The sequence below is a fragment of the Pogoniulus pusillus genome, chromosome 6, assembly GCF_015220805.1.
Source record: "Pogoniulus pusillus isolate bPogPus1 chromosome 6, bPogPus1.pri, whole genome shotgun sequence".
NCBI classification, from domain to species: domain Eukaryota; kingdom Metazoa; phylum Chordata; class Aves; order Piciformes; family Lybiidae; genus Pogoniulus; species Pogoniulus pusillus.
In genome coordinates this window covers 22419103-22435796 of record NC_087269.1, presented here as the reverse complement: position 1 = coordinate 22435796, position 16694 = coordinate 22419103, and the positions used below count along the sequence as shown (strand labels likewise).

At 42.5% G+C, this 16694-nt stretch overlaps 1 protein-coding gene across 33 annotated transcripts in view; it reads left to right on the top strand.

The window, feature by feature from the left end:
- SORBS1 (sorbin and SH3 domain containing 1) overlaps positions 1–16694 on the top strand; it is a 187137-nt gene that overhangs the window by 42139 nt on the left and 128304 nt on the right. For all 33 annotated transcript variants that reach the window (XM_064144862.1, XM_064144863.1, XM_064144867.1 and 30 more), the window contains exon 2: positions 2058–2116. The gene's annotated coding sequence lies outside the window, so the exon portion shown is untranslated. The remainder of the gene's footprint in view (positions 1–2057; positions 2117–16694) is intronic.

The following is a 16694-nucleotide window of genomic DNA, read 5'->3' as shown; positions in this document are numbered from 1 at the left end:
TGACTGAGAAAGGAACAATAGGAAAGAAAAATTATGATGTGCTGTAGAACAGCTCCCCAGGAGGGCAAGTCCTGTGCAAATATTGTATTGTGACATGAGGAACCCTACCTGATGACAGAAGAGATGTTGGTTTTCCTCCCCTGCTTTAGGACTCAGCTGTCCTGACTGGCATGCAAAACTTTCAGGATAAGAAAGGGAGACTTAGACGTGATATATAGAGATCAATTTCTTCATCCTTCCCACTGGGGAGAAGCTGTTCTGTTTTCCTCACCCAGAGGTACCTACTAATCTGCCATTTGAGATGCAAACAAACAAGCAGGGAAGAACTTTTCTGTTGAGAGCAGCACTGTCTTCTATATTGAAAACAAAGAGTTTTTCACTGAGAGTATATAGAAGACACAGATGTTATCCAAATACAGTGATCTTGCAAAACTATAAACTCCACCTGTCCTGAGGCTCTGTAGCACAGGATGAGACAGCTTGAAGCATTGGCTATCTTTGTATCATTCACACTGGACTCATAAAGTTGAATTCTGCCACTTGCTGGCATTTCTAATAATTTATTCTTGGTGGCACCAGCAAAGAATGAATTTCCCAACCACTACCACCTGCTGTTGAGAACATCCCAATTAATGCTTAGAGAGACCCACAGGAAGAGATCTGCAAAGACCAACCTCTTTGGGCAGGAGAAGTGTGATGGTTTGGGTGTTACTTGCCCCACCACACTTATGAAATCACCCAGACTAGGCTCAGCTGGCTGGAAATTAAGGAATGAAGCTCCATGTTTACAGCTTGGCCCAATATACAAGCAGATATTTGTAATATATACGGCTATATACAGAAATATACAAGTTAAAAAGTGATACAGAAAGACAATGCCCCTCCCAGAAAGGAGAGTCCCCAGGAGGGGCTCCCAACCACCCTTCCACCTTCTTTGCACCCCTCTAACTTATCCCAGAGTTTGCCTTACATGCAAGGTGAGTTTGGAGAATCAAACAGGCCAGTTAGAAAGCAGAAGGATTTGTTACACAGAAAACAGGCCAGGGAGAAAAGTACAGGCACCAGCTGCGACAAAGACCTATTGTGTTATCTATGGTTTGTGTTCTTGTTTTTATACATTTCAGCAAGCCTATGAGTAAAGTAGACATCACCATTGTTTCCTTTTTGTAACCTATAATCTAATTTATCTCAATAAAATATTCCAGCTAGCCTCACAAGAGAGAAGTGGCTCCGTGGCACATCCACTGTATCTCTTACCTATAGGTATCAACAGACTGTGTCCTTGAAAGTAGGGAGACAGACAGCTGACTAAATAGCAATGACCAGAGCTGTAATGCAGATTTCTCTGTACTTGAGAACTTTTGTCCTAGACCTGACCCACGTGCAACTTTGTATTAAACACAAGAATAGCAGTAGTAGTCTTAGAACATTTGCATACCTCAGTCAAGCTGTCATTTATGTGACAAGCTAAGAGAATGTAACTATTTACCAACTTCCATGGTATTTTTAGAATGTTTAGAACACTTAAAATTTTCAGTGGCCATGATTAGAAGTTACTCTGTATGAGTTGCATGCAGCATTTTCTACTTGTCTCTATTTTAACCTGTGATGGAATCCAGTACTTTCTTGTCACCAGGCAAGCTGTGTCTGATGCATTAGGTCAAAACATATTCCCGTCTCCAAATGCTAACAGCAGCACATTCAGTTCTCTGGACTTCAGCAGCTAAAGTGGGTGTTGCAGGAAGTTTGGCACTGTTTCTCTTTACAGAATAATAAGCATAGATGATGTTGATTGAGGTTTCATACAGACACAGAGGCTCTTCCCCCATAAAAGCTGATTCATGGACACATGGTGACTCTTAGCTTTAAAAGGTAACAATATGAGTTGGAGTAGATGGGCTACAAATAAATGTCAGATTTTCTAGCAGCCCCCAGGATGGTGGATTCTTTTATTTTAGACTGAGACAGTATTTTATATCTCATTTTTCTAACAGCTGCATTAGATTGCTGTAATCTGTAACACTTACTGATTTGTTTGGTTTTGTTTTGTTTTCCAGGAGGAGACCACAACATACCTGCAGAGCTGTGGCTTCTTCTTCTCCAAGCTCTGCCAAAGGTATGTACTTTATGCACTTATTCTCCCCAGTATTCATCTCATATGTACTATGGGAACTTTTGTAACATTCAGATTCAAGGCTGTTGGTAGAAGAATTCTCCTTCCTCATTTTTTAAATACAGTGTTTTGAATATAATACAAAAATCTTCCCCAGAGAGTTGCATCAAGCCAGAACTAAACTTGAGAATTCAGATTAATGCATACAGCAGTGGCCATCCTGCTTGTACTGACTGTTTTAAGTGATGTTGGGCTGCCAGGTAATGGCTAACCACTTGGTTTCAGAGGCTCCACAGCATGAACAGACCTATTTAATATCAGATCTACACTGACTTCAAAATCATGGTCAGTGTCTGTAAATTAATGTGATTCCCCAAGATTTTATCCTAACTCAGTTATCACTCCTGGATGAATAATGTAGCAGTAGGAGAGCTGTGTCCTTCCCTAGCTGAGTCTGTGAGTCTTTCTAGCTCTTGTTTTCTAATTAAGCACCAAAGCAAGGTTGTACTGCTTCTCCTCAGCAGCTTGTACCTGAAGTAGTTTTACCAGGAGAATTACCTGATGTAGGGAAAGTCCTTTCAGCAGATGTGTAATTTTTTGACCTAAAAATAGGATAATACAGTAAATAAGAACCTGATGTTTGAAGATTCAAAGCTATCCCTGCTGTCTAGTTTGTTGTATAACTTGGAAGAACTGCAAAAACTTTTATGGTGATAACTGTTAACATATGCTTGCAGAGTAAAGAATAAAGAATTGTGGGTTTCTATAAATGCCCATAATAGAGGATGATATTTCTATGGTTTTCCTGAACTAATGTAAGGAACTGTGTAGCCCAGTGATTAGTTTCTGTATAATGCTGTAGGATACTGCAAAATTCCTGAGTAAAATTCTTTGTTTTGCACTGAACTCTAGATGTCAGCTTGATAGTGTCTGATAGCACAGAAAGCAATGTGGGAACTTATTTTTGTGGCTGTCTTCTTGCTGTTGTTGTTTTTTTTTTCTTTTGAGCAGAGGGCTGGAAGTGGTTCCTTTGACTCTTGCACTGCTTGACTTCTGCAGTTGGTTCTCCCTGCCATACCTTCTAAATTAAATGTACTTCCATCCCTTTGTAGCTGGAGCTGATGGTAACCAAGGTTCTCAAGGAGCCATGGACAGGGAAGGTGATAGTTCTCCATTTCAGTGTCCCAAGAACCATAAACAGTATTTAGTTCTGTGTTTGGAAAGCCAGATATTCTCTGCCTCTGTGAACTCTGCAATGCTGTTCTCCTTCCATAGGCCTCTCTTCAGTGTGGAAGAAAGAACTGAGAATGATTCAGAATTAATTTATGCAAAATTTTCCCAAGTAATTCTTGGCCACCCATGAGTTTTCTTGGAAGAGTGGTACACAATAAGCCCTTGTCTCTGTTATGTTTTAACCCAATGTGAGGCTAAACACCACACAACCATTTGTTCACTTCTCAGTGGAGTGTGGGAGAGAATCAGAGAAAAGGTAAAACTTGCGGGTTGAGGTAAAGATGGTTTCTTGTTTCCCCTTCCTTTTCTGTGCTATTAATAATGGTAGAAGAATACACAAAACAAGTGCTGCACAATGCAATTGCTCACCACCAGCTAACTGATACCTGGCCTGTCTCCGGGCAGCGGGCTGCCACTCCCCACCCAATTCCCCTCAAGTTTTTTGTTCAGCATGATGTCATATGGTATGGAATATCCCTTTGGCCAGTCTGATTTGTGGGTCCTTGCTGTGTGCCCTCCCAGCTTCTTGTGCACCTCCTTCTGGCAAGACAGTATGAGAAATGTAAAAGCCCTTGACTTTTTGTAAATGCTGCTCAGCAACAACTAAAACATCAGTGTGTTATCAAAGTTATGCTCACTCTAAATCCAAAACACAACACTGTACCAGCTACTGGGAAGAAAATTAACTCTGTCCCATCTGAAAACAAGACAGTTTCCAAAGGATTTGCTTATTATTATTTTTGAATCTAAATGCCAAGCTAAATTTAAGGGGCTTTTTAGTCCCTGAGGCTTAGCAGCTTATCCCTGAAACCCTTTGAAAATGTGACTCTTCTGCAAATACACAAAGTATCATAAATCTGTTCAGTACTAGAATTAATGTAAATTATTCTATCTGAGTCAACAGCTTATTGTATTTTAAAGGAACTAGAGACAAAGCAAAATATCTATGAAAGAAGACTTATGGTTTCTACAGAAGTCTGTTTTTGTCAATTAGGTCTGGATTCCTTGACAAAACTAGTGCATGGGATAGGGGGAATGTCAAACTCTCAGTAACAGGTTTGCGGTTCCTGCAAGGTGTAAGTTCTGAATTGCACTGCTTGTTCAAGATTTAATTATTCTTTTGTTTGTTTATTTAGGTACTTAAACCAGTGTTCTTTAGAGTCAGATCAGCTAATATATCTGTCTTCTCTTTGCTTCAAATTAGTTTTCATTACACATGAAGGCATTTTATCACTTGTCCAGTTCAATAGATACAACAGTTGCTTTAATTTGAAAATAGTGTCTCTCAAAAAATTACAACTTCACTAGGAGGTCGACATTCTTCTGTTTAAAAGAGGGGTTTGTTTGTTTGTTTTTACTAGGTCTTGCAGGTAGGAGAAGAATGTGGTCTTAACTTAGTCTGTTTAAAAGTCTCATTCCAATTTTAGTTTGGTTTTATTAAGTAATTTAGCCTTATGGGACACAGATTTCATAGAAAAATCCTTTCCCCTGTGAATTCTGATATTTGATGAGCCAGAAAGTGCATGAAAATGATATCTTCAGTGGAAGTGTTCTGAACACTGTTTACAATGAGTAGAAAGCTGTAGCCAGTTTTTGGTGTTATTTTTCTCAAGAGCTGAGCACTTGGAACTGAATGAGAGTTTCTCTAAAGGGCACAGCTTCTGGTTAAATGGGAGGCAGATTTTCAAAAGTGTTTCTCTTTTGATCTTTCTGAATGTCCTTTACTCATTTGCTCTGAAGTAGCCTTCAGTAGTAGCCCTATAGTATTTCTTACTTGATAAATAGTGCAAGCATTTATTTATGGAGAGATATTAATTTACTCCAAATCTCTGAAAATTGGGGTGGTTGCAGGTAAATACATTTTGACTACTACTGAAATCTTGTCATGTACAATCTTGAAAATGAGCAGGAAAGAAAGTTATTAGCTCATCTGTTTGCTACTGTGCTGATACAGCAGTGTTCCTTCAATATATTTGTGTTCTACTTGATCCAGCTTACTTTTAAATGATGACTGAAATGGTGGAGTAATTTTTATGCCACTGAAGAAACTGCATAAAGTCCAACAGATTTCACTGCTAACAGGATTTTTTCTTAACAGAGTTGTCATTTGCTTTACTTTAGACTTCCATTGGATATAGAGCCTTTGCATTCCTAATGCACACTGAAAACCTTCTCGACTTGTCACTTAGTCAAATCTCCTTCAAGGATAAAGTATCAAGAGTGCTATTAGTGAAACTATATTAAAATTAATAGAAAAGAGACCCTAGTGTGCAATGTTGGAGGTAGATGGCTCAATGGGTGCCATTCAGCACTTCTTGTTCCAGACCCCCTGTGCTAGTTTGAAACTGGATAGAATGTTTTGGTGAGAAGAACTAGATTACAGGCTGTGAAAGGGAAACAATGGTGATGTCTACTTCACTCATAGGCTTGCTGAGAAGTATAGGAACAAGAAATAAAAACATAGATAACCTCTCTCACTGGAGCTGCTGGCTGAGCTGCTTCTTACTCTCTAACCTCACCCTCCATTTTGGACTAATCCACTTTGTTTCCTAACCCCTTGGCTGAACCTCTATTCTTCCTGGGGACTGGGGTAAGGTTGAGAGGGGTAGAGGGAAGGTGAAGGGGTGGTTGAGAGCCTCTCCTGGGGACTCAGGTTTCTGGGAAGGGAGTTGGGTTTTTGTATTACTTTTTTTTTTTACCTTGTATATTTCTGTATATACTGTAAATATCTGCTTATATATTGTGCTAGCTGTAAATATAAGCTTCATTCATATTTCCAGAGCTGGCTGAGTCTAGTCTAGGTGATTTCCAAAGTGGAGGGAGGCAGGGAACACCCAAACCATCACAGCCCCTATGAAGACACCACAACAGTGATTCTTTATATTCCTGAATTTTTTTGTAAACAATTGTTGAGGTTGTGGGGTAAGAATTGTCAGCACCATCTTCACCAATAGAAGCAACCTGATACAGGGAGAACAAACCCCAAAGATTTCTGTTCTGTTTGTATAAGTTGTGAACATTTGTGGTGTGCTTTGTCTCCATGATTGTTAATCTGAAGCTAGATGACACGAAGGTCTGACAGATGATGTGAAGGTCTGACACTTCTGCTGCTCTGGTGGCTTTCTCCATTAGCATCACCATATTTTATTCATTGGCCCTAAGGCCAAGGCACTGTACAGTCCTTGTTTGCTTGAGCATCGACTACTTCTGTGGTGTTACTGATGAATCCCTTAGGTCTTGCTTGGCCTCTGAAATAAAAGCCATGTATCTGATTTGCCACTGGAGCTTCGATTTCGTAATTAATTCTGCTCAGGGCGTGGTGTACTCAAACCCAGCTGAAAAACATGCCAAGAGCAGTTTGAAAACCAGACAAGACTGGTTTTATACTCTTCAACTATCATTAAAGCTGAGATTTGACATATGTGTTTAAAATTTTGTTAACAAGGGGATCTGAAAGTAGATAACATAAAGGTGATAAGGCACAGTGATGGTAGGTAAGTGTAGCCTCTCATCCATAGTGCTGAGCTCCCAAGCATAATCTCAATTTGAACGTGGTTAAGAATAGATAGGGCCATTTCCAGTGCAGTGTTTCATTAGACCACTTCACCTGTTGCATCCTGTAGCTTTGAAACTGCAGTACCACCAGACAACTGTAATTGTTTTTGTTCTAGAATCTTCTGACAGTCAGCAAGGATTGTATCCAAACAGTCTCACACAAATACACAGCTTGTTCCAGCAGATGCATTAGTGCCTATTAAACATTTATATAGAAGCATAGAGTTAGACAAGGGTTCACAAACATAAGTAAGACCTTTTCATTGCACTGTAGAGCCTCTAGTCTAAATCATGCCTAGGTGATGACATACAGTGCAGCTGCTTTTAGGAGGAAGGATGAGAAATGTTTGAAGGTTGATTTCTGGGAAGATGGGAGCAGAGATTTGCAAGTCTAGGAACTAACAAATCAGAAGGTGTAAAAAAAGTGAAAATAGGAATCGAAGCAATACACGCTGGGGTGAAATCAGCAGCCCAGTTGAAGTGCATATACACTAATGCATACAGTATGGACAACAAGCAGGATGATCTGGAAGCCTTGGTTCAACAGGAAGGCTACAACGTAGTCACCATCACAGAAACGTGGTGGGATGCATCACATGACTGGAACAGTGCAATGAATGGATACAGGCTTTTCAGGAAAGACAGGAGAGGAAGAAAGGGTGGAGGGATGTCCCTGTATGTTAGGGAAGCTTTTGATGCCATGCAGTTTGTGACCAGGGATGAGCGGATTGAGTGCCTATGGGTAAAATCAGAGAGCAGACCAATAAAAGTGGCATACTGGTTGGAGTCTGTTACAGGCCACCCAACCTGGAAGAGGAGGTGGATGTATTATTCTGTAAACAGCTGTAGGATGTCTCAAGATTGCCAGCTCTTGTTCTTCTAGGTGACTTTGACCTGCCAGGTATCTAATGGGAACTTAACACAGCAGAGAGGGGGCAGTTAAGAAGGTTTTTAGAGAGTATAGAGGATAGCTTCTTAACACAGCTGCTGTGCCAGCCTATTGGGGTGATGCTCTGCTCGACCTGCTGTTTATGAATAGAGAAGGGCTGGTAGGAGATGTGGTGGTTGGAGGCTGTCTGGGGGGCAGTGATCACAAAATAACAAAGTTTTCAATATTCAGTGAAGCTAGAAGGACCATTAATGAAACATCCACACTGTACTTTTGAAGGGGACTAACTTGAAGAGTACCTTGGGAAAAGCCCTTTAAAAAAAAGGGGTCCAGCAAGGTTGGACCTACTTCAAGAAAGAAATCCTGAAGGTGCAAGAGCAGGCTGTGCTGAAAGTAAAGCTGGTGGGGAAGACGACCAGCCTGGATGGGTTGGGGACTTGTGATGGAAATAAGGGGAAAAAAGAGGACATATCACCTTTGGAAAGACAGGGAGGTAACTCAGGAAAAATTAAGGATATTGCCAGGTTGTATAGGAAGAAAATTAGAGAGGCAAAAGCCCAGTTAGAATGGCCATTGCTGTGAATCATAATAAGAAATGTTTTTATAGATAATGACTAAAAGAGGGGCAAGGATAGCCTCCACTCTATACTGGACAAGGAGGGGAATGTAGTAGCTAGACGTCAGGAAAAGGCAGAGGTGCTTAACACCTTTACCTCAATTTCAGTAGTAAGACACGTTGTCCTCAGGACAGCTGGCCTCCTGAGCTGGTAGATGGGGTCAGGGAGTGGTCCAGCATGTCCAGGTCCCTCTGCAGAGCCCTCCTACCCTCTAACAGATGACACATGCTCCAAACTTGGTGTCATCTGCAAACTTACTGATGGTGGATGCCCCGCATCCAGATCATCAGTGAAGATATTAAACAGGACTAGGCCCAGCACTGATCCCTGGGGCACACCACTAGTGACTGGCCACCAACTGGATGTGGCACCATTCACCACAATTCTCTGTGCTCGGCCATCCAGACAGTTCTTAACACAGCACAGAGTGCCCTTGTCTAAGCCGCGGAGTGCCAGCTTGGCCAGGAGTTTGCTATGGCAGACAGTGTCAAAGGCCTTGATGAAGTCTGGGTATATTTCATCCACAGCCTTCCCCACGTCCATCAGGTGGGTCACCTGGTCATAAAAAGAGATCAGGTTGATCAAGCAGGACCTGCCCCTCCTAAAACCATGCTGGCTGGGTCTGATCCCCTGGCCATCCTGTAGGTGCCCTGTGATTGCACTCAGTGATCTGTTCAGTAATCTTGCATGGCACTGAGTTCAGGCTGACAGGCTGTCCATACAGAAGCTACAGGGAATGCTGCATAATGAGCTTCCAGACAAATGGCATCTCAGTGAATTTATATGTCTGGTGGACTGTAGTAGAAAAGAGAAATAGTGATATCATCTGTGGCTGGCTCTGAACAAAACAATAGATAGCCCTTGAAAAAACACCCAGACAACAACAAAAAAGTAGATCCTCTCTGGTCTGGAAAACTGAAACTGCCTAAGAGAAAGAGCACTTGAAATAGTGAGGCAGTTGGTGAAAGCAGTGGCACCACTTGCTACTTTCCCTTCTTGCTTTCTGTTGGCTGCAGAGCTCCACAGCAATTTTGACACAGCTAGAATCATCATTCAGATGCATTTAGTCTTGTTCAGAGTGCTGGAAAGCTTTTTCCCTATTAAAACTAGCAAGTGCAAATTCATAGTAGTTCATGAAAATAATCTCATGGCAGTGCTACAAAATCCACAGCTTTCTTCCAAATTTTATAATTATTTTTGTGGCATCTTCAGGATTTGTCTGAGATCTGAGCATAGTGCAAGTATGGTGAAAGGCTCTGGGTGTGCAAGGACATTGACTCCTTGGAGCGAGTCCAGAGGAGGGCCATGAAGATGATCAGAGGGCTGGAGCAGCTCTGCTATGAGGACAGGCTATAAGAGTTGGGGCTCTTCAACATAGAGAAGAGAAGGCTTCAAGGAGACTTTGGAGTGGCCTTCCAGTATCTGAAGGGGGCCTACAGGAAGGCTGGGGAGGACTATTTACAAGGTCTAGTAATGACAGGACAAGGAGTAATGGGTTTAAACTGGCAGAGGGGAGATTTAAACTAGATATTAGGAAGAATTTCTTTACAGTGAGGGTGATGAAACACTGGCACAGGTTGCCCAGGGAGATTGTGGCTGCTCCCTCCCTAGAGATGTTCAAGGCCAGGTTGGATGAGGCCTTGAGCAACCTGTTCTAATGGGAGGTGTCCCTACCTATGGTGGGGCATGGGAACTGGATGATCTTTGAGGTCCCCTCCAACTTAAACCATTCTATGGTTCTATGCAACCTTGATATATGTAACATTAAGATAAACGTTTGCCCATTTATGAAACACTGGAAGATGACGTGACTCAGTTCAGGGCCTGGAGAGAGGCTCTTGTTAAAGCTGAAAAACAAAAGAAAGTCTTTGTCTAGGGCTTTTCAGTGCCTACATGCCTGCTTTGTCACAGCAACAAATCTGCATATGGCATTTAGAAAGCAAAATTTTTCTGTGCCTAGCACTGCACGTAACATTCTCAGACCATTATGCTTCCCTTTGCTTTCCCTCACCCCCACAGTAATTTTTAATATAGATATATCAGAGAAGTTACTAAAGATCTGGCTGATTGCAGCAGTTTTTATCAGAGCCCTTGCAGAATGTGGGAAATCATGTGTTGGAGAGCTGCTTGCACAGAGAAAGCAAATTCAAGAGCAATGCTGTCCAAAAGTGATGTCCTGTCACAAGCTTTTGCTCTTGACACAGTTGCCAGCAAAGAGAGGAGACTGGTCATGCTCGCCGTGCTACCTGCTTACTCTGCCAGCTCAAGTCCATTTGTAAGCAGTTCTGCAGCATGACAAGTGTCACAGCTGTGGGACACAAAAACAGCACAGCTACTGGGTACTCCCTGCTCAGGACTTTAAAGAATGAGATCCCTGTTGACAAGTACTTTCTGGACTGTTTCTGCGTAGATTTCCATCCGTGGGGCTTTGACTCTGTTTTGAACAAACTCTACATGACTTTAGTTTCAGCTTTCTAGGTACTTGCTTGGTTTTCTTTTCCTCTGATCTCAGCTATTGGCAGCTGCTAGCACTTCATAGTCTGCTCCCTGGGCAGGGCTGACCAACCAGTCTACAGAGTGTGGTTAAATACCTCTTTTGTAGATTGATAACAGTGGTCAGAACTTGGCTGAAAATAAGCAGGCCTGTGCAGAGAGATGTAATATTGCACAGGAGGGGATGGAAGTGCTGCACCTTCCCTTCTCCCCACAAAACCTATCCTTATGTGTGAGTGTAAGTTGGAGTACCTTAAAATTTGGGTTACAGTACCAGTCCCAATGGAGTGTGTTCCTTTCAGGTTTGATTTACAGTTAACATAAGTTTGTGAAACTGACTTGAGTTGGCCTGATACTGAAACCAGTTTTGGAAATATGAATCAGAGCAAAGGTAATTTGTGTGAAAGTCTACTGCTACTTCAGAAACTGGTGCCAAAGAGAGACAGCTGGAGAGAGGGAAATGTCACAGAGAAGGGGGATGGGACCTGTGAAGTATCTGTAAACTTATTTTTTTTATTTGTAAATAAGATTTTAGTGGCAGCTAGGAGACATGGGGTTGAGGTAGAAAGGAAAACAGCAAATGATGTGCATATTGGTTCTGCTTAACAAAGTATTTCCAAGAAATAAAATTTCATCTCTGAAAGAAAGCAAAACTATACAAACAAAGGGAAGAAAACCAACAAAGCCAAAGTTTATCATCAGAAGGTTAAATTGAAGGCTATGCCAAGGTTAAACATTTTTCCTCTTCCCAGTCTGTTATAGAAGAGACTGCTGGGTTTTGCCTACCTCAGAATGAAGCTGGGCAGTTTGTTTTAGGGATACTTGCACTATTTTAGGATTAGATCTGAAAGAGCAAGAAGATAATTATTTTTATTTGCCTTGGAACAAGTGGAGGTGGGGAAGAAAATAAAGTTTGAAACACATGGGAAACATCTGCTCCATTTTAGAAAGAAGCTTCAGCAAGAGGGAAGAAGCTGCTGTGCTGCATGCAGGAGGCCACCAGGGTTTCCTGAGAAACAGGAGAGGAAAGGAGGCAGAGGTAGTGATAAAGCTTCAGTCAAATTCAAGAAAAAGGCAGAGGAAAGACTCAGACTGCAACTTTGTGGCCAAGACACCTCTAGTCGAGACCGAAAGTGAAATTTCATAGTGTCTGTCCACAGTACACTGTTTTGAACCTAGACCCAGCTCAGGGAAAGAAGCAAGGGTACTTGGACTTCTTCTGGAAATGGTACATGTTAAACATACAGAATGATTTATCAGAAATAGTGTGTCTTTCATGGAGGGGGAGATTTCACCCTCTTATCAGAAACGAAATGAGCTCTCTGGAGAACATTAAGCCAGCAAAAAAGGGAAGATGCTAGTTTAGGGCTTCCAAACTCTGCTTCGTAACTGTGACAGAGTGTTTTTTAGGTGACTATGAGCAGAGCACTTAAGAATAAATTCAGATTATAGAATCAGTCAGGGTTGGAAGGGAGCACAAGGATCACCTAGTTCCAACCCTCCTGCCATGTGCAGGGACACCTTACCCTAGATGAGGCTGGGCAGAGCCCCGTCTGGACTGGCCTTAAACACTTTCAGGGATGGGGCCTCAACCACCTCCCTGGGCAACCCATTCCAGGTCTAACCACTCTCATGGTGAAGAACTTCCTCATCATGTCCAGTCTGAATCTCTCCACCTCCAGCTTTGCTCCATTCCCTCTAGTCCTGCCACTACCTGATGTCCTAAAAAGTCCCTCCCCAGCTTTTTTGTAGGCCCCCTTCAGATACTGGAAGGCTACAATAAGGTCACCTGGGAGCCTCCTCTTCTGCAGACTCAACAGCTCCAAGTCTGACCTCATAGTAAAGGTGCTCCAGCCCTCTGATCATCCCTGTGGCCCTTCTCTGGACATGCTCCGGTATGTCCACATCCCTCTTATAGTAGGGGCTCCAGAACTGGATGCAGCACTCCAAGTGTGGTCTCACCAGAGCAGAGGGGGAGAATCACCACCCTTGACCTGCTGGCCATACTTCTCCTGATGCAGCCCAGGACCTGGTTGGCCCTCTGGGCTGCAAAGTGCACACTGCTGGTTCACGTTGAGCTTCTCTTCCACCAGCACCCCCAAGTCCCTCTCCTCAGGGCTGCTCTCCAGCCAGTCACTGTCCAGCCTCGATTTGTACTTGGCATTCCCTTGACCCAGCTGCAGGACCTTGCACTTGGTCTTGTTGAACCTCATGAGGTTGGCTTGTGCCCACCCCTCTAGTCTGTCCAGGTCCCTCTGGATGGCATCCCTTCCCTCCAGCGTGTCTGCTGCACCACACAGCTTGGTGTCGTCAGCAAACTTGCTGAGGCTGCATTCAATACCACTGCCCATGTCACCTAGATGTTTGGATCTGAATCTTCAGAAGTGCCAGATATACTGTTCTGGAAGTACAGACACCCATGCATATTCCCATATACCTTATTTACCTGAGCTTGATTTGTTCTCTTTGCTTTTACTTTATTAACAATAAACTTTAAAAGAATTTCAAATTCTTCTACAAAGCTGTGATTTCATGGCTGGCTAAGCTGATCTAAGTCCTAGCTGTCACTCAAAGAATATGCCTCAGCCTCTATCTCATCTTCACCCCTACCTTGTTTTAACTCTAGTATTGATGGTATGGGGTCAGGCAAATGGAGAAAGAATCCAGATGAAAACTTAACCAGCAAGGGCAAAGTGGTGCCTCAATGATTTGGGGAAGCTGTTTTGCATTATCTCAAACAGGAGGGATGCCCAACTGCAGCCTTCCCAGGTTTCTTACATGTGACCCTAAGGCTTCAGGTACTGATAAAGGCTTTTGGATTATGTGAAATATAATCAGCTGTGGCATCTCCCAGGGGTTGTAGAGGGAGTAGGGGGGGGGCGGTGTTTGAAAATATTTTTTCACCCCCTTACATTGCTCAATTACACTGTCCTTGTTTCTCTAGTTGTCTGACTTTGTATCCTCTTCATGTTGCTCATTGGAGATTAATCCAAATCCCACTGAAAGCAGTAACAGGATTCATGTATTGATAGCAGACTTCAGATCAGAAGTAAATTTATTTGTTATGCCTGGGGGTTGTGCTGTTTATATGCCACAGCTCAGTTTCTGTATGTTATGCTGTATCATTATATTCACATTGGAATAAAATTCACCTTTTGTATCTAATTGTCTCTATTCCCTCAGAATTTATGGCAAGTTCTTCCTGTACTTAGAGACCACACTTGCCTTAGAACTGATCTAATTCCTGTTTTCATAAAACCTTTTTGGTTTCTGGTTGAAAGCATTTGAAAATGCTCTACAATAATTATGTTCAGGCCATTATAGTACAGCTCTTTACATGGTTGTGCTGCACCACCATTCCCATAATGAGTCACCAAAAATTGCAATTGTAGGATTCCTTTTTTGCAAGTTGAAAAGAACTGTCCACAAGTGGGCAGAGTTATTATACTGGGTTTTGGTTGAGAGTAACATTTTATTTTCCTGCCTAGGTGGTCTGGGGAAAGAAAACAAACAAAACTTTTCCATGAAACGCATTAAAAGAAGATTTTGCTTCCCTACTGAGAAAAAACACTCCAAAAGCAATGTGCTTTCAGGGTGGGTGGGGAGGTTATCTGGAAGGGTGAGGCTTCACAATCCAAATAATAGATTGAGACTTAAGGTCTCAGCATCTCTGATGCTTGATCATATTGCCTCAGATTTTTGGATTAGGTTAATCTCAGTATAGTTCCATAAAGCACTAGACTCTAAGAAATCTGAGCAACATGTGCTCTGGATGGTTATTAAAGTATCACATAGAACATCAACGTAAGCATGGCAGTTTGTAGTGACCTCTGTCAAAATTAACTTCCATGGTCATTTAAAATGTTAAGCATGGGCAACTTGGTGCTATCTATGGAAAAAGATAGCACTGGTGAAGAATTTATTAGCATGTGTTATACTGAAAGGAGGAATTGAGAGCTTATCCAAGAGTACTGTACTTAGAAATCAGACACAACCCTAGATTTTAAGACCCACAGATTTGCTTGCAGATGCCAGTTACGGAGCAATGTCCCTTTATTAACCTTTCAGGGTATTGTGATGTGAGAGCAGTCAGGTGAGCAGCCTTTCAGTGATCTTTGTGAAAGCACAAAACTGTTTTTCAATGTAGACTGTAAAAATGCCCTGAAAATGTAAAATATGGCATAATTTGGGAAGGATCCCATGAACCCCATGATGATGTTGTAGAAACAGTGATATAAAGCCAAAGGTACTGATCTGTGTGTTAATAAAATCACTGCAAGTTTTCCCAAGACGATAACATCACTGGCAATACAGCCAAAAGGATGCTGGTTTGATGCATCCAGTCTATTTATATTGCAACTCCCCTTTCCTTCTTAATAGTGAATGTGAGATAATTACTAATGTTTCCAAAGAGAAGCAATTACTGATGAAAACTGTAAACCAAAGTGTGTCAAAAGAAGATTTTAAGTTTTAACTATTCCTGATATTACATTGTTTTCAGAACTGGACAAAAAGTTTTTCACTTTATCTCTTAAATTTCTTTGAAAAAATGTTCTTCCATCTCCCCCTCCCTAACCTTTACTCTCCCTTCCTTTTCATCTCATTGCTCCATCCAATGTAAAAGAGAGTAAGGAGTGAACGGAACTGGCAGAAACACACTGATAACCCAAACCTGGTTTATTCCTTAATTTTTGTTTAATTTTTCTATAATGAGACAAGATGAAAACTTGGAGGAACTGAAGGGAAAATCTTGTTGGGTAGTAGTTGGCTGCAGTAAACAGTTACACTGTTTCAGTTCATAATGCAGGTTTGAAAACAAAGGGGTCCAGGATAGTTGGACCTACTTTAAACAGGAGCTCTTGAAGGCACAGGAGCTGGCAGTTCCCATGTGCTGAAAGATGAGCCGGCGGGGAAGGCGACCAGCCTGGATGAGCAAACAGCTCCTGAAGGAATTGGGGGAAAAAAAGAGGGTGTATCACCTCTGGAAGGAGGGTAAGGCTTCTCCTGACGTGTTTAGGGAGGTAGCCAGATTATGCAGGAGAAAAATCAGAGAGGCTAAGGCCCAGCTAGAACTTAGGCTGGCCACTTCCGTGAAAGATAACAAAAAGCACTTTTATAAATTTATCAACGCTAAAAGGAAGGGCAAGAAGAGCCTCCACTGATTACTGGACCAGGAGGGGAATACTATAACTGATGATGTAGAAAAGGCTGAGGTCCTGAATGCCTTCTTCGCCTCAGTTTTCAACAGTAAGGAAGGAGGAGGAGAAGAATGGCCTCTTGAACTGGGGGATGGGGTTGGGGAGCAGTGTGTTCCCCTGGAAATTCATGAAGAATTAGTTCAGGACCTGCTGAGCCACCTGGACACCCACAAGTCCATGGGACCAGATGGGATCCATCCCAGGGTGCTGAGAGAGCTGGCAGCTGAGCTGGCCAAGCCGCTCTCCATCATTTTCCAGCAGTCCTGGCTCACCGGAGAGGTCCCAGGAGACTGGAAAATGGCCAACGTGGTCCCCATGCACAAGAAGGGTCAGATGGAGGAACCTGGGAACTATAGACCCGTCAGCCTGACCTCAGTGCCAGGGAAACTGATGGAACAGGTTATCTTGGGGGTAATAAGAGCGCACCTAAGGGATGGCAAAGGGCTCAGGTCCAGCCAGCATGGGTTTAGGAAGGGCAGATCCTGCCTTTCTAACCTGATCTCCTTCTATGATCAGGTGACCCGCTTGGTGGATGTGGGGAGGCCTGTGGATGTGGTCTATCTGGACTTCAGCAAGGCCTTTGACACTGTCCCCCA